The 27,586-nt window shown below is 40.3% G+C and overlaps 15 non-coding genes across 15 annotated transcripts; 5 read left to right on the forward strand and 10 right to left on the reverse strand.

The window, feature by feature from the left end:
• Positions 1–1,139: 1,139 nt before the first annotated feature.
• TRNAN-GUU (transfer RNA asparagine (anticodon GUU)) lies at positions 1,140–1,213 on the forward strand. Its single transcript has one exon. It is a non-coding gene; the product is annotated as a tRNA-Asn (tRNA).
• A 223-nt stretch (positions 1,214–1,436) lies between these two features.
• TRNAY-GUA (transfer RNA tyrosine (anticodon GUA)) lies at positions 1,437–1,522 on the reverse strand. The gene is given in 2 exon segments: positions 1,437–1,472; positions 1,486–1,522. It is a non-coding gene; the product is annotated as a tRNA-Tyr (tRNA).
• A 2,288-nt stretch (positions 1,523–3,810) lies between these two features.
• On the forward strand, positions 3,811–3,884 carry TRNAN-GUU (transfer RNA asparagine (anticodon GUU)). The gene has a single exon. It is a non-coding gene; the product is annotated as a tRNA-Asn (tRNA).
• Positions 3,885–4,107: 223 nt separating this feature from the next.
• TRNAY-GUA (transfer RNA tyrosine (anticodon GUA)) lies at positions 4,108–4,193 on the reverse strand. Its single transcript is given in 2 exon segments — positions 4,108–4,143; positions 4,157–4,193. It is a non-coding gene; the product is annotated as a tRNA-Tyr (tRNA).
• Positions 4,194–6,481: 2,288 nt separating this feature from the next.
• TRNAN-GUU (transfer RNA asparagine (anticodon GUU)) lies at positions 6,482–6,555 on the forward strand. The gene has a single exon. It is a non-coding gene; the product is annotated as a tRNA-Asn (tRNA).
• A 223-nt stretch (positions 6,556–6,778) lies between these two features.
• TRNAY-GUA (transfer RNA tyrosine (anticodon GUA)) lies at positions 6,779–6,864 on the reverse strand. Its single transcript is given in 2 exon segments — positions 6,779–6,814; positions 6,828–6,864. It is a non-coding gene; the product is annotated as a tRNA-Tyr (tRNA).
• A 2,585-nt stretch (positions 6,865–9,449) lies between these two features.
• TRNAY-GUA (transfer RNA tyrosine (anticodon GUA)) lies at positions 9,450–9,535 on the reverse strand. The gene is given in 2 exon segments: positions 9,450–9,485; positions 9,499–9,535. It is a non-coding gene; the product is annotated as a tRNA-Tyr (tRNA).
• A 2,585-nt stretch (positions 9,536–12,120) lies between these two features.
• TRNAY-GUA (transfer RNA tyrosine (anticodon GUA)) lies at positions 12,121–12,206 on the reverse strand. Its single transcript is given in 2 exon segments — positions 12,121–12,156; positions 12,170–12,206. It is a non-coding gene; the product is annotated as a tRNA-Tyr (tRNA).
• Positions 12,207–14,866: 2,660 nt separating this feature from the next.
• Positions 14,867–14,940, forward strand: TRNAN-GUU (transfer RNA asparagine (anticodon GUU)). The gene has a single exon. It is a non-coding gene; the product is annotated as a tRNA-Asn (tRNA).
• A 223-nt stretch (positions 14,941–15,163) lies between these two features.
• On the reverse strand, positions 15,164–15,249 carry TRNAY-GUA (transfer RNA tyrosine (anticodon GUA)). The gene is given in 2 exon segments: positions 15,164–15,199; positions 15,213–15,249. It is a non-coding gene; the product is annotated as a tRNA-Tyr (tRNA).
• A 2,905-nt stretch (positions 15,250–18,154) lies between these two features.
• TRNAY-GUA (transfer RNA tyrosine (anticodon GUA)) lies at positions 18,155–18,240 on the reverse strand. Its single transcript is given in 2 exon segments — positions 18,155–18,190; positions 18,204–18,240. It is a non-coding gene; the product is annotated as a tRNA-Tyr (tRNA).
• A 2,531-nt stretch (positions 18,241–20,771) lies between these two features.
• TRNAY-GUA (transfer RNA tyrosine (anticodon GUA)) lies at positions 20,772–20,857 on the reverse strand. The gene is given in 2 exon segments: positions 20,772–20,807; positions 20,821–20,857. It is a non-coding gene; the product is annotated as a tRNA-Tyr (tRNA).
• Positions 20,858–23,517: 2,660 nt separating this feature from the next.
• Positions 23,518–23,591, forward strand: TRNAN-GUU (transfer RNA asparagine (anticodon GUU)). The gene has a single exon. It is a non-coding gene; the product is annotated as a tRNA-Asn (tRNA).
• Positions 23,592–23,814: 223 nt separating this feature from the next.
• On the reverse strand, positions 23,815–23,900 carry TRNAY-GUA (transfer RNA tyrosine (anticodon GUA)). Its single transcript is given in 2 exon segments — positions 23,815–23,850; positions 23,864–23,900. It is a non-coding gene; the product is annotated as a tRNA-Tyr (tRNA).
• A 2,905-nt stretch (positions 23,901–26,805) lies between these two features.
• Positions 26,806–26,891, reverse strand: TRNAY-GUA (transfer RNA tyrosine (anticodon GUA)). The gene is given in 2 exon segments: positions 26,806–26,841; positions 26,855–26,891. It is a non-coding gene; the product is annotated as a tRNA-Tyr (tRNA).
• Between the last annotated feature and the right edge of the window lie 695 nt (positions 26,892–27,586).

Genomic DNA, 27,586 nt, shown 5'->3' on the forward strand with positions numbered 1-27,586 from the left:
GGGGGAGTAAAAAAAACTTACCTAGTTTGTAGAAAAAAGTTGTAATGCAGCACAATCCCAAGCAAAAAGATTGACCTTTTATGGTTTGGTTTGAATATAGAAAATGCTGAGAGGTCGCGAATCTCCTTCTGGTCCTTTGGCACGAGTTGTACTGGGATTTAGGATTTTGACTAGTGTTTTTGATCCGAGACACGTTTGCTGTTGACAGAAAAGTTCAGTTGATATGCAATGATGAAGTTTATAAAACACAACTATTTAGCAGAGGTTGGTTTCGATCCATCGACCGCTGGGTTTCACAATGTGAATTATGGCCTACAAATACAGTCGAGCAATTTTCTAGTAAACCATTTCTCTGTATATAGAGAACCAAACTGGGGGAATGAAAAAAAACTTACCTAGTTTGTAGAAAAAAGTTGTAATGCAGCACAATCCCAAGCGAAAAGATTGATCTTTTATGGTTTGGTTTGAATATAGAAAATGCTGAGAGGTCGCGAATCTCCTTCTGGTCCTTTGGCACGAGTTGTACTGGGATTTAGGATTTTGACTAGTGTTTTTGATCCGAGACACGTTTGCTGTTGACAGAAAAGTTCAGTTGATATGCAATGATGAAGTTTATAAAACACAACTATTTAGAAGAGGTTGGTTTCAATCCATTGACCGCTGGGTTTCACAATGTGAATTATGGCCTACAAATACAGTCGTGCAATTTTCTAGTAAACCATTTCTCTGTATATAGAGAACCAAACTGGGGGAATGAAAAAAAACTTACCTAGTTTGTAGAAAAAAGTTGTAATGCAGCACAATTTAGCAGAGGATGGTTTCGATCCATCGACCTCTGGGTTATGGGCCCAGCACGCTTCCGCTGCGCCACTCTGCTTGTGTTAACAGATTTACAGAGTAAAATTCTAATGACTGTTTGTGTTCATGTCGATGACATGTAAATTTTCAGCCATTACATATTTGTTGGCGACTAGAGTACTCCTGGGGTTCTGCAATTGTTTCTTTGTTTTTTTTTGCTTTCTTGTGTCATATTATTGTTGAAAATCATTAGAGGAAATGGTGTCTGACCATTGTTTAAGGTTCCGGTTAAAACTGGTGGGTGCGTCCGGCTGTTAGACGAAAGTTCGGCAGGCGTTTGTGTCTCTGTGGCGCAATCGGTTAGCGCGTTCGGCTGTTAACCGAAAGGTTGGTGGTTCGAGTCCACCCAGGGACGTTGGTTCCTTTTGCTTGGGTAGCATGCTACAGTTGAAGACGTTTTCACATTGGTGCTCAGCATCTCCATAAAGTAAAAGCACTGTTGCTGCCTAAGATTTGAATTCACAAGGCAAACTGGAGAAAAAACTTTCCGGTTGTGTTTCTGTCTACATGTCCAGAAAGAGCATAGCTGTCTGGTATTTGCCAGAAGGTTGAAAACATCTGATAGAATACACAAAACTTCCTTCGAGCCGGAATTGAACCAGCGACCTAAGGATTGCTAATTTAGATCTACAGTCCTCCGCTCTACCAGCTGAGCTATCGAAGGCTTGATTTAGCCATTGTTGAAAGTCTTCAAGGTTTGGACGTGTGTGCCACGAGCAGGTGGCATAAACAATTCACTCGGCCAACTGAAAAAGGAATCCAAAGATTGTATTGGAGAATGCGGGCATCGATCCCGCTACCTCTCGCATGCTAAGCGAGCGCTCTACCACTTGAGCTAATCCCCCATGCCCGACGAACGCCATTATCAGTTTCACGCCACACCATGTCACAGTTTACTTATAGTCAAATGTGCCATTGAGTGCTTTTTTTTTTTTTTTTTTTAAGTACAGATTCCTTTCTCCCATATTTGAAGAACATCTACGGAGTTCACAATGTGAATTATGGCCTACAAATACAGTCGGGCAATTTTCTAGCAAACCATTTCTATGTATGTAGAGAACCAGACTGGGGGAGTAAAAAAAACTTACCTAGTTTGTAGAAAAAAGTTGTAATGCAGCACAATCCCAAGCAAAAAGATTGACCTTTTATGGTTTGGTTTGAATATAGAAAATGCTGAGAGGTCGCGAATCTCCTTCTGGTCCTTTGGCACGAGTTGTACTGGGATTTAGGATTTTGACTAGTGTTTTTGATCCGAGACACGTTTGCTGTTGACAGAAAAGTTCAGTTGATATGCAATGATGAAGTTTATAAATCACAACTATTTAGCAGAGGTTGGTTTCGATCCATCGACCGCTGGGTTTCACAATGTGAATTATGGCCTACAAATACAGTCGGGCAATTTTCTAGCAAACCATTTCTATGTATGTAGAGAACCAGACTGGGGGAGTAAAAAAAACTTACCTAGTTTGTAGAAAAAAGTTGTAATGCAGCACAATCCCAAGCAAAAAGATTGACCTTTTATGGTTTGGTTTGAATATAGAAAATGCTGAGAGGTCGCGAATCTCCTTCTGGTCCTTTGGCACGAGTTGTACTGGGATTTAGGATTTTGACTAGTGTTTTTGATCCGAGACACGTTTGCTGTTGACAGAAAAGTTCAGTTGATATGCAATGATGAAGTTTATAAATCACAACTATTTAGCAGAGGTTGGTTTCGATCCATCGACCGCTGGGTTTCACAATGTGAATTATGGCCTACAAATACAGTCGGGCAATTTTCTAGCAAACCATTTCTATGTATGTAGAGAACCAGACTGGGGGAGTAAAAAAAACTTACCTAGTTTGTAGAAAAAAGTTGTAATGCAGCACAATCCCAAGCAAAAAGATTGACCTTTTATGGTTTGGTTTGAATATAGAAAATGCTGAGAGGTCGCGAATCTCCTTCTGGTCCTTTGGCACGAGTTGTACTGGGATTTAGGATTTTGACTAGTGTTTTTGATCCGAGACACGTTTGCTGTTGACAGAAAAGTTCAGTTGATATGCAATGATGAAGTTTATAAAACACAACTATTTAGCAGAGGTTGGTTTCGATCCATCGACCGCTGGGTTTCACAATGTGAATTATGGCCTACAAATACAGTCGAGCAATTTTCTAGTAAACCATTTCTCTGTATATAGAGAACCAAACTGGGGGAATGAAAAAAAACTTACCTAGTTTGTAGAAAAAAGTTGTAATGCAGCACAATCCCAAGCGAAAAGATTGATCTTTTATGGTTTGGTTTGAATATAGAAAATGCTGAGAGGTCGCGAATCTCCTTCTGGTCCTTTGGCACGAGTTGTACTGGGATTTAGGATTTTGACTAGTGTTTTTGATCCGAGACACGTTTGCTGTTGACAGAAAAGTTCAGTTGATATGCAATGATGAAGTTTATAAAACACAACTATTTAGAAGAGGTTGGTTTCAATCCATTGACCGCTGGGTTTCACAATGTGAATTATGGCCTACAAATACAGTCGTGCAATTTTCTAGTAAACCATTTCTCTGTATATAGAGAACCAAACTGGGGGAATGAAAAAAAACTTACCTAGTTTGTAGAAAAAAGTTGTAATGCAGCACAATTTAGCAGAGGATGGTTTCGATCCATCGACCTCTGGGTTATGGGCCCAGCACGCTTCCGCTGCGCCACTCTGCTTGTGTTAACAGATTTACAGAGTAAAATTCTAATGACTGTTTGTGTTCATGTCGATGACATGTAAATTTTCAGCCATTACATATTTGTTGGCGACTAGAGTACTCCTGGGGTTCTGCAATTGTTTCTTTGTTTTTTTTTGCTTTCTTGTGTCATATTATTGTTGAAAATCATTAGAGGAAATGGTGTCTGACCATTGTTTAAGGTTCCGGTTAAAACTGGTGGGTGCGTCCGGCTGTTAGACGAAAGTTCGGCAGGCGTTTGTGTCTCTGTGGCGCAATCGGTTAGCGCGTTCGGCTGTTAACCGAAAGGTTGGTGGTTCGAGTCCACCCAGGGACGTTGGTTCCTTTTGCTTGGGTAGCATGCTACAGTTGAAGACGTTTTCACATTGGTGCTCAGCATCTCCATAAAGTAAAAGCACTGTTGCTGCCTAAGATTTGAATTCACAAGGCAAACTGGAGAAAAAACTTTCCGGTTGTGTTTCTGTCTACATGTCCAGAAAGAGCATAGCTGTCTGGTATTTGCCAGAAGGTTGAAAACATCTGATAGAATACACAAAACTTCCTTCGAGCCGGAATTGAACCAGCGACCTAAGGATTGCTAATTTAGATCTACAGTCCTCCGCTCTACCAGCTGAGCTATCGAAGGCTTGATTTAGCCATTGTTGAAAGTCTTCAAGGTTTGGACGTGTGTGCCACGAGCAGGTGGCATAAACAATTCACTCGGCCAACTGAAAAAGGAATCCAAAGATTGTATTGGAGAATGCGGGCATCGATCCCGCTACCTCTCGCATGCTAAGCGAGCGCTCTACCACTTGAGCTAATCCCCCATGCCCGACGAACGCCATTATCAGTTTCACGCCACACCATGTCACAGTTTACTTATAGTCAAATGTGCCATTGAGTGCTTTTTTTTTTTTTTTTTTTAAGTACAGATTCCTTTCTCCCATATTTGAAGAACATCTACGGAGTTCACAATGTGAATTATGGCCTACAAATACAGTCGGGCAATTTTCTAGCAAACCATTTCTATGTATGTAGAGAACCAGACTGGGGGAGTAAAAAAAACTTACCTAGTTTGTAGAAAAAAGTTGTAATGCAGCACAATCCCAAGCAAAAAGATTGACCTTTTATGGTTTGGTTTGAATATAGAAAATGCTGAGAGGTCGCGAATCTCCTTCTGGTCCTTTGGCACGAGTTGTACTGGGATTTAGGATTTTGACTAGTGTTTTTGATCCGAGACACGTTTGCTGTTGACAGAAAAGTTCAGTTGATATGCAATGATGAAGTTTATAAATCACAACTATTTAGCAGAGGTTGGTTTCGATCCATCGACCGCTGGGTTTCACAATGTGAATTATGGCCTACAAATACAGTCGGGCAATTTTCTAGCAAACCATTTCTATGTATGTAGAGAACCAGACTGGGGGAGTAAAAAAAACTTACCTAGTTTGTAGAAAAAAGTTGTAATGCAGCACAATCCCAAGCAAAAAGATTGACCTTTTATGGTTTGGTTTGAATATAGAAAATGCTGAGAGGTCGCGAATCTCCTTCTGGTCCTTTGGCACGAGTTGTACTGGGATTTAGGATTTTGACTAGTGTTTTTGATCCGAGACACGTTTGCTGTTGACAGAAAAGTTCAGTTGATATGCAATGATGAAGTTTATAAATCACAACTATTTAGCAGAGGTTGGTTTCGATCCATCGACCGCTGGGTTTCACAATGTGAATTATGGCCTACAAATACAGTCGGGCAATTTTCTAGCAAACCATTTCTATGTATGTAGAGAACCAGACTGGGGGAGTAAAAAAAACTTACCTAGTTTGTAGAAAAAAGTTGTAATGCAGCACAATCCCAAGCAAAAAGATTGACCTTTTATGGTTTGGTTTGAATATAGAAAATGCTGAGAGGTCGCGAATCTCCTTCTGGTCCTTTGGCACGAGTTGTACTGGGATTTAGGATTTTGACTAGTGTTTTTGATCCGAGACACGTTTGCTGTTGACAGAAAAGTTCAGTTGATATGCAATGATGAAGTTTATAAAACACAACTATTTAGCAGAGGTTGGTTTCGATCCATCGACCGCTGGGTTTCACAATGTGAATTATGGCCTACAAATACAGTCGAGCAATTTTCTAGTAAACCATTTCTCTGTATATAGAGAACCAAACTGGGGGAATGAAAAAAAACTTACCTAGTTTGTAGAAAAAAGTTGTAATGCAGCACAATCCCAAGCGAAAAGATTGATCTTTTATGGTTTGGTTTGAATATAGAAAATGCTGAGAGGTCGCGAATCTCCTTCTGGTCCTTTGGCACGAGTTGTACTGGGATTTAGGATTTTGACTAGTGTTTTTGATCCGAGACACGTTTGCTGTTGACAGAAAAGTTCAGTTGATATGCAATGATGAAGTTTATAAAACACAACTATTTAGAAGAGGTTGGTTTCAATCCATTGACCGCTGGGTTTCACAATGTGAATTATGGCCTACAAATACAGTCGTGCAATTTTCTAGTAAACCATTTCTCTGTATATAGAGAACCAAACTGGGGGAATGAAAAAAAACTTACCTAGTTTGTAGAAAAAAGTTGTAATGCAGCACAATTTAGCAGAGGATGGTTTCGATCCATCGACCTCTGGGTTATGGGCCCAGCACGCTTCCGCTGCGCCACTCTGCTTGTGTTAACAGATGTACAGAGTAAAATTCTAATGACTGTTTTTGTTCATGTCGATGACATGTAAATTTTCAGCCATTACATATTTGTTGGCGACTAGAGTACTCCTGGGGTTCTGCAATTGTTTCTTTGTTTTTTTTTGCTTTCTTGTGTCATATTATTGTTGAAAATCATTAGAGGAAATGGTGTCTGACCATTGTTTAAGGTTCCGGTTAAAACTGGTGGGTGCGTCCGGCTGTTAGACGAAAGTTCGGCAGGTGTTTGTGTCTCTGTGGCGCAATCGGTTAGCGCGTTCGGCTGTTAACCGAAAGGTTGGTGGTTCGAGTCCACCCAGGGACGTTGGTTCCTTTTGCTTGGGTAGCATGCTACAGTTGAAGACGTTTTCACATTGGTGCTCAGCATCTCCATAAAGTAAAAGCACTGTTGCTGCCTAAGATTTGAATTCACAAGGCAAACTGGAGAAAAAACTTTCCGGTTGTGTTTCTGTCTACATGTCCAGAAAGAGCATAGCTGTCTGGTATTTGCCAGAAGGTTGAAAACATCTGATAGAATACACAAAACTTCCTTCGAGCCGGAATTGAACCAGCGACCTAAGGATTGCTAATTTAGATCTACAGTCCTCCGCTCTACCAGCTGAGCTATCGAAGGCTTGATTTAGCCATTGTTGAAAGTCTTCAAGGTTTGGACGTGTGTGCCACGAGCAGGTGGCATAAACAATTCACTCGGCCAACTGAAAAAGGAATCCAAAGATTGTATTGGAGAATGCGGGCATCGATCCCGCTACCTCTCGCATGCTAAGCGAGCGCTCTACCACTTGAGCTAATCCCCCATGCCCGACGAACGCCATTATCAGTTTCACGCCACACCATGTCACAGTTTACTTATAGTCAAATGTGCCATTGAGTGCTTTTTTTTTTTTTTTTTTTAAGTACAGATTCCTTTCTCCCATATTTGAAGAACATCTACGGAGTTCACAATGTGAATTATGGCCTACAAATACAGTCGGGCAATTTTCTAGCAAACCATTTCTATGTATGTAGAGAACCAGACTGGGGGAGTAAAAAAAACTTACCTAGTTTGTAGAAAAAAGTTGTAATGCAGCACAATCCCAAGCAAAAAGATTGACCTTTTATGGTTTGGTTTGAATATAGAAAATGCTGAGAGGTCGCGAATCTCCTTCTGGTCCTTTGGCACGAGTTGTACTGGGATTTAGGATTTTGACTAGTGTTTTTGATCCGAGACACGTTTGCTGTTGACAGAAAAGTTCAGTTGATATGCAATGATGAAGTTTATAAATCACAACTATTTAGCAGAGGTTGGTTTCGATCCATCGACCGCTGGGTTTCACAATGTGAATTATGGCCTACAAATACAGTCGGGCAATTTTCTAGCAAACCATTTCTATGTATGTAGAGAACCAGACTGGGGGAGTAAAAAAAACTTACCTAGTTTGTAGAAAAAAGTTGTAATGCAGCACAATCCCAAGCAAAAAGATTGATCTTTTATGGTTTGGTTTGAATATAGAAAATGCTGAGAGGTCGCGAATCTCCTTCTGGTCCTTTGGCACGAGTTGTACTGGGATTTAGGATTTTGACTAGTGTTTTTGATCCGAGACACGTTTGCTGTTGACAGAAAAGTTCAGTTGATATGCAATGATGAAGTTTATAAAACACAACTATTTAGCAGAGGTTGGTTTCGATCCATCGACCGCTGGGTTTCACAATGTGAATTATGGCCTACAAATACAGTCGGGCAATTTTCTAGCAAACCATTTCTATGTATGTAGAGAACCAGACTGGGGGAGTAAAAAAAACTTACCTAGTTTGTAGAAAAAAGTTGTAATGCAGCACAATCCCAAGCAAAAAGATTGACCTTTTATGGTTTGGTTTGAATATAGAAAATGCTGAGAGGTCGCGAATCTCCTTCTGGTCCTTTGGCACGAGTTGTACTGGGATTTAGGATTTTGACTAGTGTTTTTGATCCGAGACACGTTTGCTGTTGACAGAAAAGTTCAGTTGATATGCAATGATGAAGTTTATAAAACACAACTATTTAGCAGAGGTTGGTTTCGATCCATCGACCGCTGGGTTTCACAATGTGAATTATGGCCTACAAATACAGTCGAGCAATTTTCTAGTAAACCATTTCTCTGTATATAGAGAACCAAACTGGGGGAATGAAAAAAAACTTACCTAGTTTGTAGAAAAAAGTTGTAATGCAGCACAATCCCAAGCGAAAAGATTGATCTTTTATGGTTTGGTTTGAATATAGAAAATGCTGAGAGGTCGCGAATCTCCTTCTGGTCCTTTGGCACGAGTTGTACTGGGATTTAGGATTTTGACTAGTGTTTTTGATCCGAGACACGTTTGCTGTTGACAGAAAAGTTCAGTTGATATGCAATGATGAAGTTTATAAAACACAACTATTTAGAAGAGGTTGGTTTCAATCCATTGACCGCTGGGTTTCACAATGTGAATTATGGCCTACAAATACAGTCGTGCAATTTTCTAGTAAACCATTTCTCTGTATATAGAGAACCAAACTGGGGGAATGAAAAAAAACTTACCTAGTTTGTAGAAAAAAGTTGTAATGCAGCACAATTTAGCAGAGGATGGTTTTGATCCATCGACCTCTGGGTTATGGGCCCAGCACGCTTCCGCTGCGCCACTCTGCTTGTGTTAACAGATGTACAGAGTAAAATTCTAATGACTGTTTGTGTTCATGTCGATGACATGTAAATTTTCAGCCATTACATATTTGTTGGCGACTAGAGTACTCCTGGGGTTCTGCAATTGTTTCTTTGTTTTTTTTTGCTTTCTTGTGTCATATTATTGTTGAAAATCATTAGAGGAAATGGTGTCTGACCATTGTTTAAGGTTCCGGTTAAAACTGGTGGGTGCGTCCGGCTGTTAGACGAAAGTTCGGCAGGCGTTTGTGTCTCTGTGGCGCAATCGGTTAGCGCGTTCGGCTGTTAACCGAAAGGTTGGTGGTTTGAGTCCACCCAGGGACGTTGGTTCCTTTTGCTTGGGTAGCATGCTACAGTTGAAGACGTTTTCACATTGGTGCTCAGCATCTCCATAAAGTAAAAGCACTGTTGCTGCCTAAGATTTGAATTCACAAGGCAAACTGGAGAAAAAACTTTCCGGTTGTGTTTCTGTCTACATGTCCAGAAAGAGCATAGCTGTCTGGTATTTGCCAGAAGGTTGAAAACATCTGATAGAATACACAAAACTTCCTTCGAGCCGGAATTGAACCAGCGACCTAAGGATTGCTAATTTAGATCTACAGTCCTCCGCTCTACCAGCTGAGCTATCGAAGGCTTGATTTAGCCATTGTTGAAAGTCTTCAAGGTTTGGACGTGTGTGCCACGAGCAGGTGGCATAAACAATTCACTCGGCCAACTGAAAAAGGAATCCAAAGATTGTATTGGAGAATGCGGGCATCGATCCCGCTACCTCTCGCATGCTAAGCGAGCGCTCTACCACTTGAGCTAATCCCCCATGCCCGACGAACGCCATTATCAGTTTCACGCCACACCATGTCACAGTTTACTTATAGTCAAATGTGCCATTGAGTGCTTTTTTTTTTTTTTTTTTTAAGTACAGATTCCTTTCTCCCATATTTGAAGAACATCTACGGAGTTCACAATGTGAATTATGGCCTACAAATACAGTCGGGCAATTTTCTAGCAAACCATTTCTATGTATGTAGAGAACCAGACTGGGGGAGTAAAAAAAACTTACCTAGTTTGTAGAAAAAAGTTGTAATGCAGCACAATCCCAAGCAAAAAGATTGACCTTTTATGGTTTGGTTTGAATATAGAAAATGCTGAGAGGTCGCGAATCTCCTTCTGGTCCTTTGGCACGAGTTGTACTGGGATTTAGGATTTTGACTAGTGTTTTTGATCCGAGACACGTTTGCTGTTGACAGAAAAGTTCAGTTGATATGCAATGATGAAGTTTATAAATCACAACTATTTAGCAGAGGTTGGTTTCGATCCATCGACCGCTGGGTTTCACAATGTGAATTATGGCCTACAAATACAGTCGGGCAATTTTCTAGCAAACCATTTCTATGTATGTAGAGAACCAGACTGGGGGAGTAAAAAAAACTTACCTAGTTTGTAGAAAAAAGTTGTAATGCAGCACAATCCCAAGCAAAAAGATTGACCTTTTATGGTTTGGTTTGAATATAGAAAATGCTGAGAGGTCGCGAATCTCCTTCTGGTCCTTTGGCACGAGTTGTACTGGGATTTAGGATTTTGACTAGTGTTTTTGATCCGAGACACGTTTGCTGTTGACAGAAAAGTTCAGTTGATATGCAATGATGAAGTTTATAAAACACAACTATTTAGCAGAGGTTGGTTTCGATCCATCGACCGCTGGGTTTCACAATGTGAATTATGGCCTACAAATACAGTCGGGCAATTTTCTAGCAAACCATTTCTATGTATGTAGAGAACCAGACTGGGGGAGTAAAAAAAACTTACCTAGTTTGTAGAAAAAAGTTGTAATGCAGCACAATCCCAAGCAAAAAGATTGACCTTTTATGGTTTGGTTTGAATATAGAAAATGCTGAGAGGTCGTGAATCTCCTTCTGGTCCTTTGGCACGAGTTGTACTGGGATTTAGGATTTTGACTAGTGTTTTTGATCCGAGACACGTTTGCTGTTGACAGAAAAGTTCAGTTGATATGCAATGATGAAGTTTATAAAACACAACTATTTAGCAGAGGTTGGTTTCGATCCATCGACCGCTGGGTTTCACAATGTGAATTATGGCCTACAAATACAGTCGAGCAATTTTCTAGTAAACCATTTCTCTGTATATAGAGAACCAAACTGGGGGAATGAAAAAAAACTTACCTAGTTTGTAGAAAAAAGTTGTAATGCAGCACAATCCCAAGCGAAAAGATTGATCTTTTATGGTTTGGTTTGAATATAGAAAATGCTGAGAGGTCGCGAATCTCCTTCTGGTCCTTTGGCACGAGTTGTACTGGGATTTAGGATTTTGACTAGTGTTTTTGATCCGAGACACGTTTGCTGTTGACAGAAAAGTTCAGTTGATATGCAATGATGAAGTTTATAAAACACAACTATTTAGAAGAGGTTGGTTTCAATCCATTGACCGCTGGGTTTCACAATGTGAATTATGGCCTACAAATACAGTCGTGCAATTTTCTAGTAAACCATTTCTCTGTATATAGAGAACCAAACTGGGGGAATGAAAAAAAACTTACCTAGTTTGTAGAAAAAAGATGTAATGCAGCACAATTTAGCAGAGGATGGTTTTGATCCATCGACCTCTGGGTTATGGGCCCAGCACGCTTCCGCTGCGCCACTCTGCTTGTGTTAACAGATGTACAGAGTAAAATTCTAATGACTGTTTGTGTTCATGTCGATGACATGTAAATTTTCAGCCATTACATATTTGTTGGCGACTAGAGTACTCCTGGGGTTCTGCAATTGTTTCTTTGTTTTTTTTTGCTTTCTTGTGTCATATTATTGTTGAAAATCATTAGAGGAAATGGTGTCTGACCATTGTTTAAGGTTCCGGTTAAAACTGGTGGGTGCGTCCGGCTGTTAGACGAAAGTTCGGCAGGCGTTTGTGTCTCTGTGGCGCAATCGGTTAGCGCGTTCGGCTGTTAACCGAAAGGTTGGTGGTTTGAGTCCACCCAGGGACGTTGGTTCCTTTTGCTTGGGTAGCATGCTACAGTTGAAGACGTTTTCACATTGGTGCTCAGCATCTCCATAAAGTAAAAGCACTGTTGCTGCCTAAGATTTGAATTCACAAGGCAAACTGGAGAAAAAACTTTCCGGTTGTGTTTCTGTCTACATGTCCAGAAAGAGCATAGCTGTCTGGTATTTGCCAGAAGGTTGAAAACATCTGATAGAATACACAAAACTTCCTTCGAGCCGGAATTGAACCAGCGACCTAAGGATTGCTAATTTAGATCTACAGTCCTCCGCTCTACCAGCTGAGCTATCGAAGGCTTGATTTAGCCATTGTTGAAAGTCTTCAAGGTTTGGACGTGTGTGCCACGAGCAGGTGGCATAAACAATTCACTCGGCCAACTGAAAAAGGAATCCAAAGATTGTATTGGAGAATGCGGGCATCGATCCCGCTACCTCTCGCATGCTAAGCGAGCGCTCTACCACTTGAGCTAATCCCCCATGCCCGACGAACGCCATTATCAGTTTCACGCCACACCATGTCACAGTTTACTTATAGTCAAATGTGCCATTGAGTGCTTTTTTTTTTTTTTTTTTTAAGTACAGATTCCTTTCTCCCATATTTGAAGAACATCTACGGAGTTCACAATGTGAATTATGGCCTACAAATACAGTCGGGCAATTTTCTAGCAAACCATTTCTATGTATGTAGAGAACCAGACTGGGGGAGTAAAAAAAACTTACCTAGTTTGTAGAAAAAAGTTGTAATGCAGCACAATCCCAAGCAAAAAGATTGACCTTTTATGGTTTGGTTTGAATATAGAAAATGCTGAGAGGTCGCGAATCTCCTTCTGGTCCTTTGGCACGAGTTGTACTGGGATTTAGGATTTTGACTAGTGTTTTTGATCCGAGACACGTTTGCTGTTGACAGAAAAGTTCAGTTGATATGCAATGATGAAGTTTATAAATCACAACTATTTAGCAGAGGTTGGTTTCGATCCATCGACCGCTGGGTTTCACAATGTGAATTATGGCCTACAAATACAGTCGGGCAATTTTCTAGCAAACCATTTCTATGTATGTAGAGAACCAGACTGGGGGAGTAAAAAAAACTTACCTAGTTTGTAGAAAAAAGTTGTAATGCAGCACAATCCCAAGCAAAAAGATTGACCTTTTATGGTTTGGTTTGAATATAGAAAATGCTGAGAGGTCGCGAATCTCCTTCTGGTCCTTTGGCACGAGTTGTACTGGGATTTAGGATTTTGACTAGTGTTTTTGATCCGAGACACGTTTGCTGTTGACAGAAAAGTTCAGTTGATATGCAATGATGAAGTTTATAAAACACAACTATTTAGCAGAGGTTGGTTTCGATCCATCGACCGCTGGGTTTCACAATGTGAATTATGGCCTACAAATACAGTCGGGCAATTTTCTAGCAAACCATTTCTATGTATGTAGAGAACCAGACTGGGGGAGTAAAAAAAACTTACCTAGTTTGTAGAAAAAAGTTGTAATGCAGCACAATCCCAAGCAAAAAGATTGACCTTTTATGGTTTGGTTTGAATATAGAAAATGCTGAGAGGTCGCGAATCTCCTTCTGGTCCTTTGGCACGAGTTGTACTGGGATTTAGGATTTTGACTAGTGTTTTTGATCCGAGACACGTTTGCTGTTGACAGAAAAGTTCAGTTGATATGCAATGATGAAGTTTATAAATCACAACTATTTAGCAGAGGTTGGTTTCGATCCATCGACCGCTGGGTTTCACAATGTGAATTATGGCCTACAAATACAGTCGGGCAATTTTCTAGCAAACCATTTCTATGTATGTAGAGAACCAGACTGGGGGAGTAAAAAAAACTTACCTAGTTTGTAGAAAAAAGTTGTAATGCAGCACAATCCCAAGCAAAAAGATTGACCTTTTATGGTTTGGTTTGAATATAGAAAATGCTGAGAGGTCGCGAATCTCCTTCTGGTCCTTTGGCACGAGTTGTACTGGGATTTAGGATTTTGACTAGTGTTTTTGATCCGAGACACGTTTGCTGTTGACAGAAAAGTTCAGTTGATATGCAATGATGAAGTTTATAAAACACAACTATTTAGCAGAGGTTGGTTTCGATCCATCAACCGCTGGGTTTCACAATGTGAATTATGGCCTACAAATACAGTCGAGCAATTTTCTAGTAAACCATTTCTCTGTATATAGAGAACCAAACTGGGGGAATGAAAAAAAACTTACCTAGTTTGTAGAAAAAAGTTGTAATGCAGCACAATCCCAAGCGAAAAGATTGATCTTTTATGGTTTGGTTTGAATATAGAAAATGCTGAGAGGTCGCGAATCTCCTTCTGGTCCTTTGGCACGAGTTGTACTGGGATTTAGGATTTTGACTAGTGTTTTTGATCCGAGACACGTTTGCTGTTGACAGAAAAGTTCAGTTGATATGCAATGATGAAGTTTATAAAACACAACTATTTAGCAGAGGTTGGTTTCAATCCATTGACCGCTGGGTTTCACAATGTGAATTATGGTCTACAAATACAGTCGAGCAATTTTCTAGCAAACCATTTCTCTGTATATAGAGAACCAAAATGGGGAAGTGAAAAAAAACTTAGCTAGTTTGTAGAAAAAGATGCAATGCAGCACAATTTAGCAGAGGATGGTTTCGATCCATCGACCTCTGGGTTATGGGCCCTGCACGCTTCCGCTGCGCCACTCTGCTTGTGTTAACAGATGTACAGAGTAAAATTCTAATGACTGTTTGTGTTCATGTCGATGACATGTAAATTTTCAGCCATTACATATTTGTTGGCGACTAGAGTACTCCTGGGGTTCTGCAATTGTTTCTTTGTTTTTTTTTGCTTTCTTGTGTCATATTATTGTTGAAAATCATTAGAGGAAATGGTGTCTGACCATTGTTTAAGGTTCCGGTTAAAACTGGTGGGTGCGTCCGGCTGTTAGACGAAAGTTCGGCAGGCGTTTGTGTCTCTGTGGCGCAATCGGTTAGCGCGTTCGGCTGTTAACCGAAAGGTTGGTGGTTCGAGTCCACCCAGGGACGTTGGTTCCTTTTGCTTGGGTAGCATGCTACAGTTGAAGACGTTTTCACATTGGTGCTCAGCATCTCCATAAAGTAAAAGCACTGTTGCTGCCTAAGATTTGAATTCACAAGGCAAACTGGAGAAAAAACTTTCCGGTTGTGTTTCTGTCTACATGTCCAGAAAGAGCATAGCTGTCTGGTATTTGCCAGAAGGTTGAAAACATCTGATAGAATACACAAAACTTCCTTCGAGCCGGAATTGAACCAGCGACCTAAGGATTGCTAATTTAGATCTACAGTCCTCCGCTCTACCAGCTGAGCTATCGAAGGCTTGATTTAGCCATTGTTGAAAGTCTTCAAGGTTTGGACGTGTGTGCCACGAGCAGGTGGCATAAACAATTCACTCGGCCAACTGAAAAAGGAATCCAAAGATTGTATTGGAGAATGCGGGCATCGATCCCGCTACCTCTCGCATGCTAAGCGAGCGCTCTACCACTTGAGCTAATCCCCCATGCCCGACGAACGCCATTATCAGTTTCACGCCACACCATGTCACAGTTTACTTATAGTCAAATGTGCCATTGAGTGCTTTTTTTTTTTTTTTTTTTAAGTACAGATTCCTTTCTCCCATATTTGAAGAACATCTACGGAGTTCACAATGTGAATTATGGCCTACAAATACAGTCGGGCAATTTTCTAGCAAACCATTTCTATGTATGTAGAGAACCAGACTGGGGGAGTAAAAAAAACTTACCTAGTTTGTAGAAAAAAGTTGTAATGCAGCACAATCCCAAGCAAAAAGATTGACCTTTTATGGTTTGGTTTGAATATAGAAAATGCTGAGAGGTCGCGAATCTCCTTCTGGTCCTTTGGCACGAGTTGTACTGGGATTTAGGATTTTGACTAGTGTTTTTGATCCGAGACACGTTTGCTGTTGACAGAAAAGTTCAGTTGATATGCAATGATGAAGTTTATAAATCACAACTATTTAGCAGAGGTTGGTTTCGATCCATCGACCGCTGGGTTTCACAATGTGAATTATGGCCTACAAATACAGTCGGGCAATTTTCTAGCAAACCATTTCTATGTATGTAGAGAACCAGACTGGGGGAGTAAAAAAAACTTACCTAGTTTGTAGAAAAAAGTTGTAATGCAGCACAATCCCAAGCAAAAAGATTGACCTTTTATGGTTTGGTTTGAATATAGAAAATGCTGAGAGGTCGCGAATCTCCTTCTGGTCCTTTGGCACGAGTTGTACTGGGATTTAGGATTTTGACTAGTGTTTTTGATCCGAGACACGTTTGCTGTTGACAGAAAAGTTCAGTTGATATGCAATGATGAAGTTTATAAAACACAACTATTTAGCAGAGGTTGGTTTCGATCCATCGACCGCTGGGTTTCACAATGTGAATTATGGCCTACAAATACAGTCGAGCAATTTTCTAGTAAACCATTTCTCTGTATATAGAGAACCAAACTGGGGGAATGAAAAAAAACTTACCTAGTTTGTAGAAAAAAGTTGTAATGCAGCACAATCCCAAGCGAAAAGATTGATCTTTTATGGTTTGGTTTGAATATAGAAAATGCTGAGAGGTCGCGAATCTCCTTCTGGTCCTTTGGCACGAGTTGTACTGGGATTTAGGATTTTGACTAGTGTTTTTGATCCGAGACACGTTTGCTGTTGACAGAAAAGTTCAGTTGATATGCAATGATGAAGTTTATAAAACACAACTATTTAGCAGAGGTTGGTTTCGATCCATCGACCGCTGGGTTTCACAATGTGAATTATGGCCTACAAATACAGTCGAGCAATTTTCTAGTAAACCATTTCTCTGTATATAGAGAACCAAACTGGGGGAATGAAAAAAAACTTACCTAGTTTGTAGAAAAAAGTTGTAATGCAGCACAATCCCAAGCGAAAAGATTGATCTTTTATGGTTTGGTTTGAATATAGAAAATGCTGAGAGGTCGCGAATCTCCTTCTGGTCCTTTGGCACGAGTTGTACTGGGATTTAGGATTTTGACTAGTGTTTTTGATCCGAGACACGTTTGCTGTTGACAGAAAAGTTCAGTTGATATGCAATGATGAAGTTTATAAAACACAACTATTTAGCAGAGGTTGGTTTCAATCCATTGACCGCTGGGTTTCACAATGTGAATTATGGTCTACAAATACAGTCGAGCAATTTTCTAGCAAACCATTTCTCTGTATATAGAGAACCAAAATGGGGAAGTGAAAGAAAACTTAGCTAGTTTGTAGAAAAAAGTTGTAATGCAGCACAATCCCAAGCGAAAAGATTGATCTTTTATGGTTTGGTTTGAATATAGAAAATGCTGAGAGGTCGCGAATCTCCTTCTGGTCCTTTGGCACGAGTTGTACTGGGATTTAGGATTTTGACTAGTGTTTTTGATCCGAGACACGTTTGCTGTTGACAGAAAAGTTCAGTTGATATGCAATGATGAAGTTTATAAAACACAACTATTTAGCAGAGGTTGGTTTCAATCCATTGACCGCTGGGTTTCACAATGTGAATTATGGTCTACAAATACAGTCGAGCAATTTTCTAGCAAACCATTTCTCTGTATATAGAGAACCAAAATGGGGAAGTGAAAAAAAACTTAGCTAGTTTGTAGAAAAAGATGCAATGCAGCACAATTTAGCAGAGGATGGTTTCGATCCATCGACCTCTGGGTTATGGGCCCAGCACGCTTCCGCTGCGCCACTCTGCTTGTGTTAACAGATGTACAGAGTAAAATTCTAATGACTGTTTGTGTTCAGGTCGATGACATGTAAATTTTCAGCCATTACATATTTGTTGGCGACTAGAGTACTCCTGGGGTTCTGCAATTGTTTCTTTGTTTTTTTTTGCTTTCTTGTGTCATATTATTGTTGAAAATCATTATAGGAAATGGTGTCTGACCATTGTTTAAGGTTCCGGTTAAAACTGGTGGGTGCGTCCGGCTGTTAGACGAAAGTTCGGCAGGCGTTTGTGTCTCTGTGGCGCAATCGGTTAGCGCGTTCGGCGTTGGGTAGCATGCTACAGTTGAAGACGTTTTCACATTGGTGCTCAGCATCTCCATAAAGTAAAAGCACTGTTGCTGCCTAAGATTTGAATTCACAAGGCAAACTGGAGAAAAAACTTTCCGGTTGTGTTTCTGTCTACATGTCCAGAAAGAGCATAGCTGTCTGGTATTTGCCAGAAGGTTGAAAACATCTGATAGAATACACAAAACTTCCTTCGAGCCGGAATTGAACCAGCGACCTAAGGATTGCTAATTTAGATCTACAGTCCTCCGCTCTACCAGCTGAGCTATCGAAGGCTTGATTTAGCCATTGTTGAAAGTCTTCAAGGTTTGGACGTGTGTGCCACGAGCAGGTGGCATAAACAATTCACTCGGCCAACTGAAAAAGGCATCCAAAGATTGTATTGGAGAATGCGGGCATCGATCCCGCTACCTCTCGCATGCTAAGTTTCACACCACACCATGTCACAGTTTACTTATAGTCAAATGTGCCATTGAGTGCTTTTTTTTTTTTTTTTTTTAAGTACAGATTCCTTTCTCCCATATTTGAAGAACATCTACGGAGTTCACAATGTGAATTATGGCCTACAAATACAGTCGGGCAATTTTCTAGCAAACCATTTCTATGTATGTAGAGAACCAGACTGGGGGAGTAAAAAAAACTTACCTAGTTTGTAGAAAAAAGTTGTAATGCAGCACAATCCCAAGCAAAAAGATTGACCTTTTATGGTTTGGTTTGAATATAGAAAATGCTGAGAGGTCGCGAATCTCCTTCTGGTCCTTTGGCACGAGTTGTACTGGGATTTAGGATTTTGACTAGTGTTTTTGATCCGAGACACGTTTGCTGTTGACAGAAAAGTTCAGTTGATATGCAATGATGAAGTTTATAAATCACAACTATTTAGCAGAGGTTGGTTTCGATCCATCGACCGCTGGGTTTCACAATGTGAATTATGGCCTACAAATACAGTCGGGCAATTTTCTAGCAAACCATTTCTATGTATGTAGAGAACCAGACTGGGGGAGTAAAAAAAACTTACCTAGTTTGTAGAAAAAAGTTGTAATGCAGCACAATCCCAAGCAAAAAGATTGACCTTTTATGGTTTGGTTTGAATATAGAAAATGCTGAGAGGTCGCGAATCTCCTTCTGGTCCTTTGGCACGAGTTGTACTGGGATTTAGGATTTTGACTAGTGTTTTTGATCCGAGACACGTTTGCTGTTGACAGAAAAGTTCAGTTGATATGCAATGATGAAGTTTATAAAACACAACTATTTAGCAGAGGTTGGTTTCGATCCATCGACCGCTGGGTTTCACAATGTGAATTATGGCCTACAAATACAGTCGGGCAATTTTCTAGCAAACCATTTCTATGTATGTAGAGAACCAGACTGGGGGAGTAAAAAAAACTTACCTAGTTTGTAGAAAAAAGTTGTAATGCAGCACAATCCCAAGCAAAAAGATTGACCTTTTATGGTTTGGTTTGAATATAGAAAATGCTGAGAGGTCGTGAATCTCCTTCTGGTCCTTTGGCACGAGTTGTACTGGGATTTAGGATTTTGACTAGTGTTTTTGATCCGAGACACGTTTGCTGTTGACAGAAAAGTTCAGTTGATATGCAATGATGAAGTTTATAAAACACAACTATTTAGCAGAGGTTGGTTTCGATCCATCGACCGCTGGGTTTCACAATGTGAATTATGGCCTACAAATACAGTCGAGCAATTTTCTAGTAAACCATTTCTCTGTATATAGAGAACCAAACTGGGGGAATGAAAAAAAACTTACCTAGTTTGTAGAAAAAAGTTGTAATGCAGCACAATCCCAAGCGAAAAGATTGATCTTTTATGGTTTGGTTTGAATATAGAAAATGCTGAGAGGTCGCGAATCTCCTTCTGGTCCTTTGGCACGAGTTGTACTGGGATTTAGGATTTTGACTAGTGTTTTTGATCCGAGACACGTTTGCTGTTGACAGAAAAGTTCAGTTGATATGCAATGATGAAGTTTATAAAACACAACTATTTAGAAGAGGTTGGTTTCAATCCATTGACCGCTGGGTTTCACAATGTGAATTATGGCCTACAAATACAGTCGTGCAATTTTCTAGTAAACCATTTCTCTGTATATAGAGAACCAAACTGGGGGAATGAAAAAAAACTTACCTAGTTTGTAGAAAAAAGATGTAATGCAGCACAATTTAGCAGAGGATGGTTTTGATCCATCGACCTCTGGGTTATGGGCCCAGCACGCTTCCGCTGCGCCACTCTGCTTGTGTTAACAGATGTACAGAGTAAAATTCTAATGACTGTTTGTGTTCATGTCGATGACATGTAAATTTTCAGCCATTACATATTTGTTGGCGACTAGAGTACTCCTGGGGTTCTGCAATTGTTTCTTTGTTTTTTTTTGCTTTCTTGTGTCATATTATTGTTGAAAATCATTAGAGGAAATGGTGTCTGACCATTGTTTAAGGTTCCGGTTAAAACTGGTGGGTGCGTCCGGCTGTTAGACGAAAGTTCGGCAGGCGTTTGTGTCTCTGTGGCGCAATCGGTTAGCGCGTTCGGCTGTTAACCGAAAGGTTGGTGGTTTGAGTCCACCCAGGGACGTTGGTTCCTTTTGCTTGGGTAGCATGCTACAGTTGAAGACGTTTTCACATTGGTGCTCAGCATCTCCATAAAGTAAAAGCACTGTTGCTGCCTAAGATTTGAATTCACAAGGCAAACTGGAGAAAAAACTTTCCGGTTGTGTTTCTGTCTACATGTCCAGAAAGAGCATAGCTGTCTGGTATTTGCCAGAAGGTTGAAAACATCTGATAGAATACACAAAACTTCCTTCGAGCCGGAATTGAACCAGCGACCTAAGGATTGCTAATTTAGATCTACAGTCCTCCGCTCTACCAGCTGAGCTATCGAAGGCTTGATTTAGCCATTGTTGAAAGTCTTCAAGGTTTGGACGTGTGTGCCACGAGCAGGTGGCATAAACAATTCACTCGGCCAACTGAAAAAGGAATCCAAAGATTGTATTGGAGAATGCGGGCATCGATCCCGCTACCTCTCGCATGCTAAGCGAGCGCTCTACCACTTGAGCTAATCCCCCATGCCCGACGAACGCCATTATCAGTTTCACGCCACACCATGTCACAGTTTACTTATAGTCAAATGTGCCATTGAGTGCTTTTTTTTTTTTTTTTTTTAAGTACAGATTCCTTTCTCCCATATTTGAAGAACATCTACGGAGTTCACAATGTGAATTATGGCCTACAAATACAGTCGGGCAATTTTCTAGCAAACCATTTCTATGTATGTAGAGAACCAGACTGGGGGAGTAAAAAAAACTTACCTAGTTTGTAGAAAAAAGTTGTAATGCAGCACAATCCCAAGCAAAAAGATTGACCTTTTATGGTTTGGTTTGAATATAGAAAATGCTGAGAGGTCGCGAATCTCCTTCTGGTCCTTTGGCACGAGTTGTACTGGGATTTAGGATTTTGACTAGTGTTTTTGATCCGAGACACGTTTGCTGTTGACAGAAAAGTTCAGTTGATATGCAATGATGAAGTTTATAAATCACAACTATTTAGCAGAGGTTGGTTTCGATCCATCGACCGCTGGGTTTCACAATGTGAATTATGGCCTACAAATACAGTCGGGCAATTTTCTAGCAAACCATTTCTATGTATGTAGAGAACCAGACTGGGGGAGTAAAAAAAACTTACCTAGTTTGTAGAAAAAAGTTGTAATGCAGCACAATCCCAAGCAAAAAGATTGACCTTTTATGGTTTGGTTTGAATATAGAAAATGCTGAGAGGTCGCGAATCTCCTTCTGGTCCTTTGGCACGAGTTGTACTGGGATTTAGGATTTTGACTAGTGTTTTTGATCCGAGACACGTTTGCTGTTGACAGAAAAGTTCAGTTGATATGCAATGATGAAGTTTATAAAACACAACTATTTAGCAGAGGTTGGTTTCGATCCATCGACCGCTGGGTTTCACAATGTGAATTATGGCCTACAAATACAGTCGGGCAATTTTCTAGCAAACCATTTCTATGTATGTAGAGAACCAGACTGGGGGAGTAAAAAAAACTTACCTAGTTTGTAGAAAAAAGTTGTAATGCAGCACAATCCCAAGCAAAAAGATTGACCTTTTATGGTTTGGTTTGAATATAGAAAATGCTGAGAGGTCGCGAATCTCCTTCTGGTCCTTTGGCACGAGTTGTACTGGGATTTAGGATTTTGACTAGTGTTTTTGATCCGAGACACGTTTGCTGTTGACAGAAAAGTTCAGTTGATATGCAATGATGAAGTTTATAAATCACAACTATTTAGCAGAGGTTGGTTTCGATCCATCGACCGCTGGGTTTCACAATGTGAATTATGGCCTACAAATACAGTCGGGCAATTTTCTAGCAAACCATTTCTATGTATGTAGAGAACCAGACTGGGGGAGTAAAAAAAACTTACCTAGTTTGTAGAAAAAAGTTGTAATGCAGCACAATCCCAAGCAAAAAGATTGACCTTTTATGGTTTGGTTTGAATATAGAAAATGCTGAGAGGTCGCGAATCTCCTTCTGGTCCTTTGGCACGAGTTGTACTGGGATTTAGGATTTTGACTAGTGTTTTTGATCCGAGACACGTTTGCTGTTGACAGAAAAGTTCAGTTGATATGCAATGATGAAGTTTATAAAACACAACTATTTAGCAGAGGTTGGTTTCGATCCATCAACCGCTGGGTTTCACAATGTGAATTATGGCCTACAAATACAGTCGAGCAATTTTCTAGTAAACCATTTCTCTGTATATAGAGAACCAAACTGGGGGAATGAAAAAAAACTTACCTAGTTTGTAGAAAAAAGTTGTAATGCAGCACAATCCCAAGCGAAAAGATTGATCTTTTATGGTTTGGTTTGAATATAGAAAATGCTGAGAGGTCGCGAATCTCCTTCTGGTCCTTTGGCACGAGTTGTACTGGGATTTAGGATTTTGACTAGTGTTTTTGATCCGAGACACGTTTGCTGTTGACAGAAAAGTTCAGTTGATATGCAATGATGAAGTTTATAAAACACAACTATTTAGCAGAGGTTGGTTTCAATCCATTGACCGCTGGGTTTCACAATGTGAATTATGGTCTACAAATACAGTCGAGCAATTTTCTAGCAAACCATTTCTCTGTATATAGAGAACCAAAATGGGGAAGTGAAAAAAAACTTAGCTAGTTTGTAGAAAAAGATGCAATGCAGCACAATTTAGCAGAGGATGGTTTCGATCCATCGACCTCTGGGTTATGGGCCCTGCACGCTTCCGCTGCGCCACTCTGCTTGTGTTAACAGATGTACAGAGTAAAATTCTAATGACTGTTTGTGTTCATGTCGATGACATGTAAATTTTCAGCCATTACATATTTGTTGGCGACTAGAGTACTCCTGGGGTTCTGCAATTGTTTCTTTGTTTTTTTTTGCTTTCTTGTGTCATATTATTGTTGAAAATCATTAGAGGAAATGGTGTCTGACCATTGTTTAAGGTTCCGGTTAAAACTGGTGGGTGCGTCCGGCTGTTAGACGAAAGTTCGGCAGGCGTTTGTGTCTCTGTGGCGCAATCGGTTAGCGCGTTCGGCTGTTAACCGAAAGGTTGGTGGTTCGAGTCCACCCAGGGACGTTGGTTCCTTTTGCTTGGGTAGCATGCTACAGTTGAAGACGTTTTCACATTGGTGCTCAGCATCTCCATAAAGTAAAAGCACTGTTGCTGCCTAAGATTTGAATTCACAAGGCAAACTGGAGAAAAAACTTTCCGGTTGTGTTTCTGTCTACATGTCCAGAAAGAGCATAGCTGTCTGGTATTTGCCAGAAGGTTGAAAACATCTGATAGAATACACAAAACTTCCTTCGAGCCGGAATTGAACCAGCGACCTAAGGATTGCTAATTTAGATCTACAGTCCTCCGCTCTACCAGCTGAGCTATCGAAGGCTTGATTTAGCCATTGTTGAAAGTCTTCAAGGTTTGGACGTGTGTGCCACGAGCAGGTGGCATAAACAATTCACTCGGCCAACTGAAAAAGGAATCCAAAGATTGTATTGGAGAATGCGGGCATCGATCCCGCTACCTCTCGCATGCTAAGCGAGCGCTCTACCACTTGAGCTAATCCCCCATGCCCGACGAACGCCATTATCAGTTTCACGCCACACCATGTCACAGTTTACTTATAGTCAAATGTGCCATTGAGTGCTTTTTTTTTTTTTTTTTTTAAGTACAGATTCCTTTCTCCCATATTTGAAGAACATCTACGGAGTTCACAATGTGAATTATGGCCTACAAATACAGTCGGGCAATTTTCTAGCAAACCATTTCTATGTATGTAGAGAACCAGACTGGGGGAGTAAAAAAAACTTACCTAGTTTGTAGAAAAAAGTTGTAATGCAGCACAATCCCAAGCAAAAAGATTGACCTTTTATGGTTTGGTTTGAATATAGAAAATGCTGAGAGGTCGCGAATCTCCTTCTGGTCCTTTGGCACGAGTTGTACTGGGATTTAGGATTTTGACTAGTGTTTTTGATCCGAGACACGTTTGCTGTTGACAGAAAAGTTCAGTTGATATGCAATGATGAAGTTTATAAATCACAACTATTTAGCAGAGGTTGGTTTCGATCCATCGACCGCTGGGTTTCACAATGTGAATTATGGCCTACAAATACAGTCGGGCAATTTTCTAGCAAACCATTTCTATGTATGTAGAGAACCAGACTGGGGGAGTAAAAAAAACTTACCTAGTTTGTAGAAAAAAGTTGTAATGCAGCACAATCCCAAGCAAAAAGATTGACCTTTTATGGTTTGGTTTGAATATAGAAAATGCTGAGAGGTCGCGAATCTCCTTCTGGTCCTTTGGCACGAGTTGTACTGGGATTTAGGATTTTGACTAGTGTTTTTGATCCGAGACACGTTTGCTGTTGACAGAAAAGTTCAGTTGATATGCAATGATGAAGTTTATAAAACACAACTATTTAGCAGAGGTTGGTTTCGATCCATCGACCGCTGGGTTTCACAATGTGAATTATGGCCTACAAATACAGTCGAGCAATTTTCTAGTAAACCATTTCTCTGTATATAGAGAACCAAACTGGGGGAATGAAAAAAAACTTACCTAGTTTGTAGAAAAAAGTTGTAATGCAGCACAATCCCAAGCGAAAAGATTGATCTTTTATGGTTTGGTTTGAATATAGAAAATGCTGAGAGGTCGCGAATCTCCTTCTGGTCCTTTGGCACGAGTTGTACTGGGATTTAGGATTTTGACTAGTGTTTTTGATCCGAGACACGTTTGCTGTTGACAGAAAAGTTCAGTTGATATGCAATGATGAAGTTTATAAAACACAACTATTTAGCAGAGGTTGGTTTCGATCCATCGACCGCTGGGTTTCACAATGTGAATTATGGCCTACAAATACAGTCGAGCAATTTTCTAGTAAACCATTTCTCTGTATATAGAGAACCAAACTGGGGGAATGAAAAAAAACTTACCTAGTTTGTAGAAAAAAGTTGTAATGCAGCACAATCCCAAGCGAAAAGATTGATCTTTTATGGTTTGGTTTGAATATAGAAAATGCTGAGAGGTCGCGAATCTCCTTCTGGTCCTTTGGCACGAGTTGTACTGGGATTTAGGATTTTGACTAGTGTTTTTGATCCGAGACACGTTTGCTGTTGACAGAAAAGTTCAGTTGATATGCAATGATGAAGTTTATAAAACACAACTATTTAGCAGAGGTTGGTTTCAATCCATTGACCGCTGGGTTTCACAATGTGAATTATGGTCTACAAATACAGTCGAGCAATTTTCTAGCAAACCATTTCTCTGTATATAGAGAACCAAAATGGGGAAGTGAAAGAAAACTTAGCTAGTTTGTAGAAAAAAGTTGTAATGCAGCACAATCCCAAGCGAAAAGATTGATCTTTTATGGTTTGGTTTGAATATAGAAAATGCTGAGAGGTCGCGAATCTCCTTCTGGTCCTTTGGCACGAGTTGTACTGGGATTTAGGATTTTGACTAGTGTTTTTGATCCGAGACACGTTTGCTGTTGACAGAAAAGTTCAGTTGATATGCAATGATGAAGTTTATAAAACACAACTATTTAGCAGAGGTTGGTTTCAATCCATTGACCGCTGGGTTTCACAATGTGAATTATGGTCTACAAATACAGTCGAGCAATTTTCTAGCAAACCATTTCTCTGTATATAGAGAACCAAAATGGGGAAGTGAAAAAAAACTTAGCTAGTTTGTAGAAAAAGATGCAATGCAGCACAATTTAGCAGAGGATGGTTTCGATCCATCGACCTCTGGGTTATGGGCCCAGCACGCTTCCGCTGCGCCACTCTGCTTGTGTTAACAGATGTACAGAGTAAAATTCTAATGACTGTTTGTGTTCAGGTCGATGACATGTAAATTTTCAGCCATTACATATTTGTTGGCGACTAGAGTACTCCTGGGGTTCTGCAATTGTTTCTTTGTTTTTTTTTGCTTTCTTGTGTCATATTATTGTTGAAAATCATTATAGGAAATGGTGTCTGACCATTGTTTAAGGTTCCGGTTAAAACTGGTGGGTGCGTCCGGCTGTTAGACGAAAGTTCGGCAGGCGTTTGTGTCTCTGTGGCGCAATCGGTTAGCGCGTTCGGCGTTGGGTAGCATGCTACAGTTGAAGACGTTTTCACATTGGTGCTCAGCATCTCCATAAAGTAAAAGCACTGTTGCTGCCTAAGATTTGAATTCACAAGGCAAACTGGAGAAAAAACTTTCCGGTTGTGTTTCTGTCTACATGTCCAGAAAGAGCATAGCTGTCTGGTATTTGCCAGAAGGTTGAAAACATCTGATAGAATACACAAAACTTCCTTCGAGCCGGAATTGAACCAGCGACCTAAGGATTGCTAATTTAGATCTACAGTCCTCCGCTCTACCAGCTGAGCTATCGAAGGCTTGATTTAGCCATTGTTGAAAGTCTTCAAGGTTTGGACGTGTGTGCCACGAGCAGGTGGCATAAACAATTCACTCGGCCAACTGAAAAAGGCATCCAAAGATTGTATTGGAGAATGCGGGCATCGATCCCGCTACCTCTCGCATGCTAAGTTTCACACCACACCATGTCACAGTTTACTTATAGTCAAATGTGCCATTGAGTGCTTTTTTTTTTTTTTTTTTTAAGTACAGATTCCTTTCTCCCATATTTGAAGAACATCTACGGAGTTCACAATGTGAATTATGGCCTACAAATACAGTCGGGCAATTTTCTAGCAAACCATTTCTATGTATGTAGAGAACCAGACTGGGGGAGTAAAAAAAACTTACCTAGTTTGTAGAAAAAAGTTGTAATGCAGCACAATCCCAAGCAAAAAGATTGACCTTTTATGGTTTGGTTTGAATATAGAAAATGCTGAGAGGTCGCGAATCTCCTTCTGGTCCTTTGGCACGAGTTGTACTGGGATTTAGGATTTTGACTAGTGTTTTTGATCCGAGACACGTTTGCTGTTGACAGAAAAGTTCAGTTGATATGCAATGATGAAGTTTATAAATCACAACTATTTAGCAGAGGTTGGTTTCGATCCATCGACCGCTGGGTTTCACAATGTGAATTATGGCCTACAAATACAGTCGGGCAATTTTCTAGCAAACC

The sequence above is a fragment of the Dendrobates tinctorius genome, unplaced genomic scaffold (genome assembly GCF_039654945.1).
Source record: "Dendrobates tinctorius isolate UK_male_01 unplaced genomic scaffold, ASM3965494v1 ptg000251l, whole genome shotgun sequence".
Taxonomy (NCBI): Eukaryota; Metazoa; Chordata; class Amphibia; order Anura; family Dendrobatidae; genus Dendrobates; species Dendrobates tinctorius.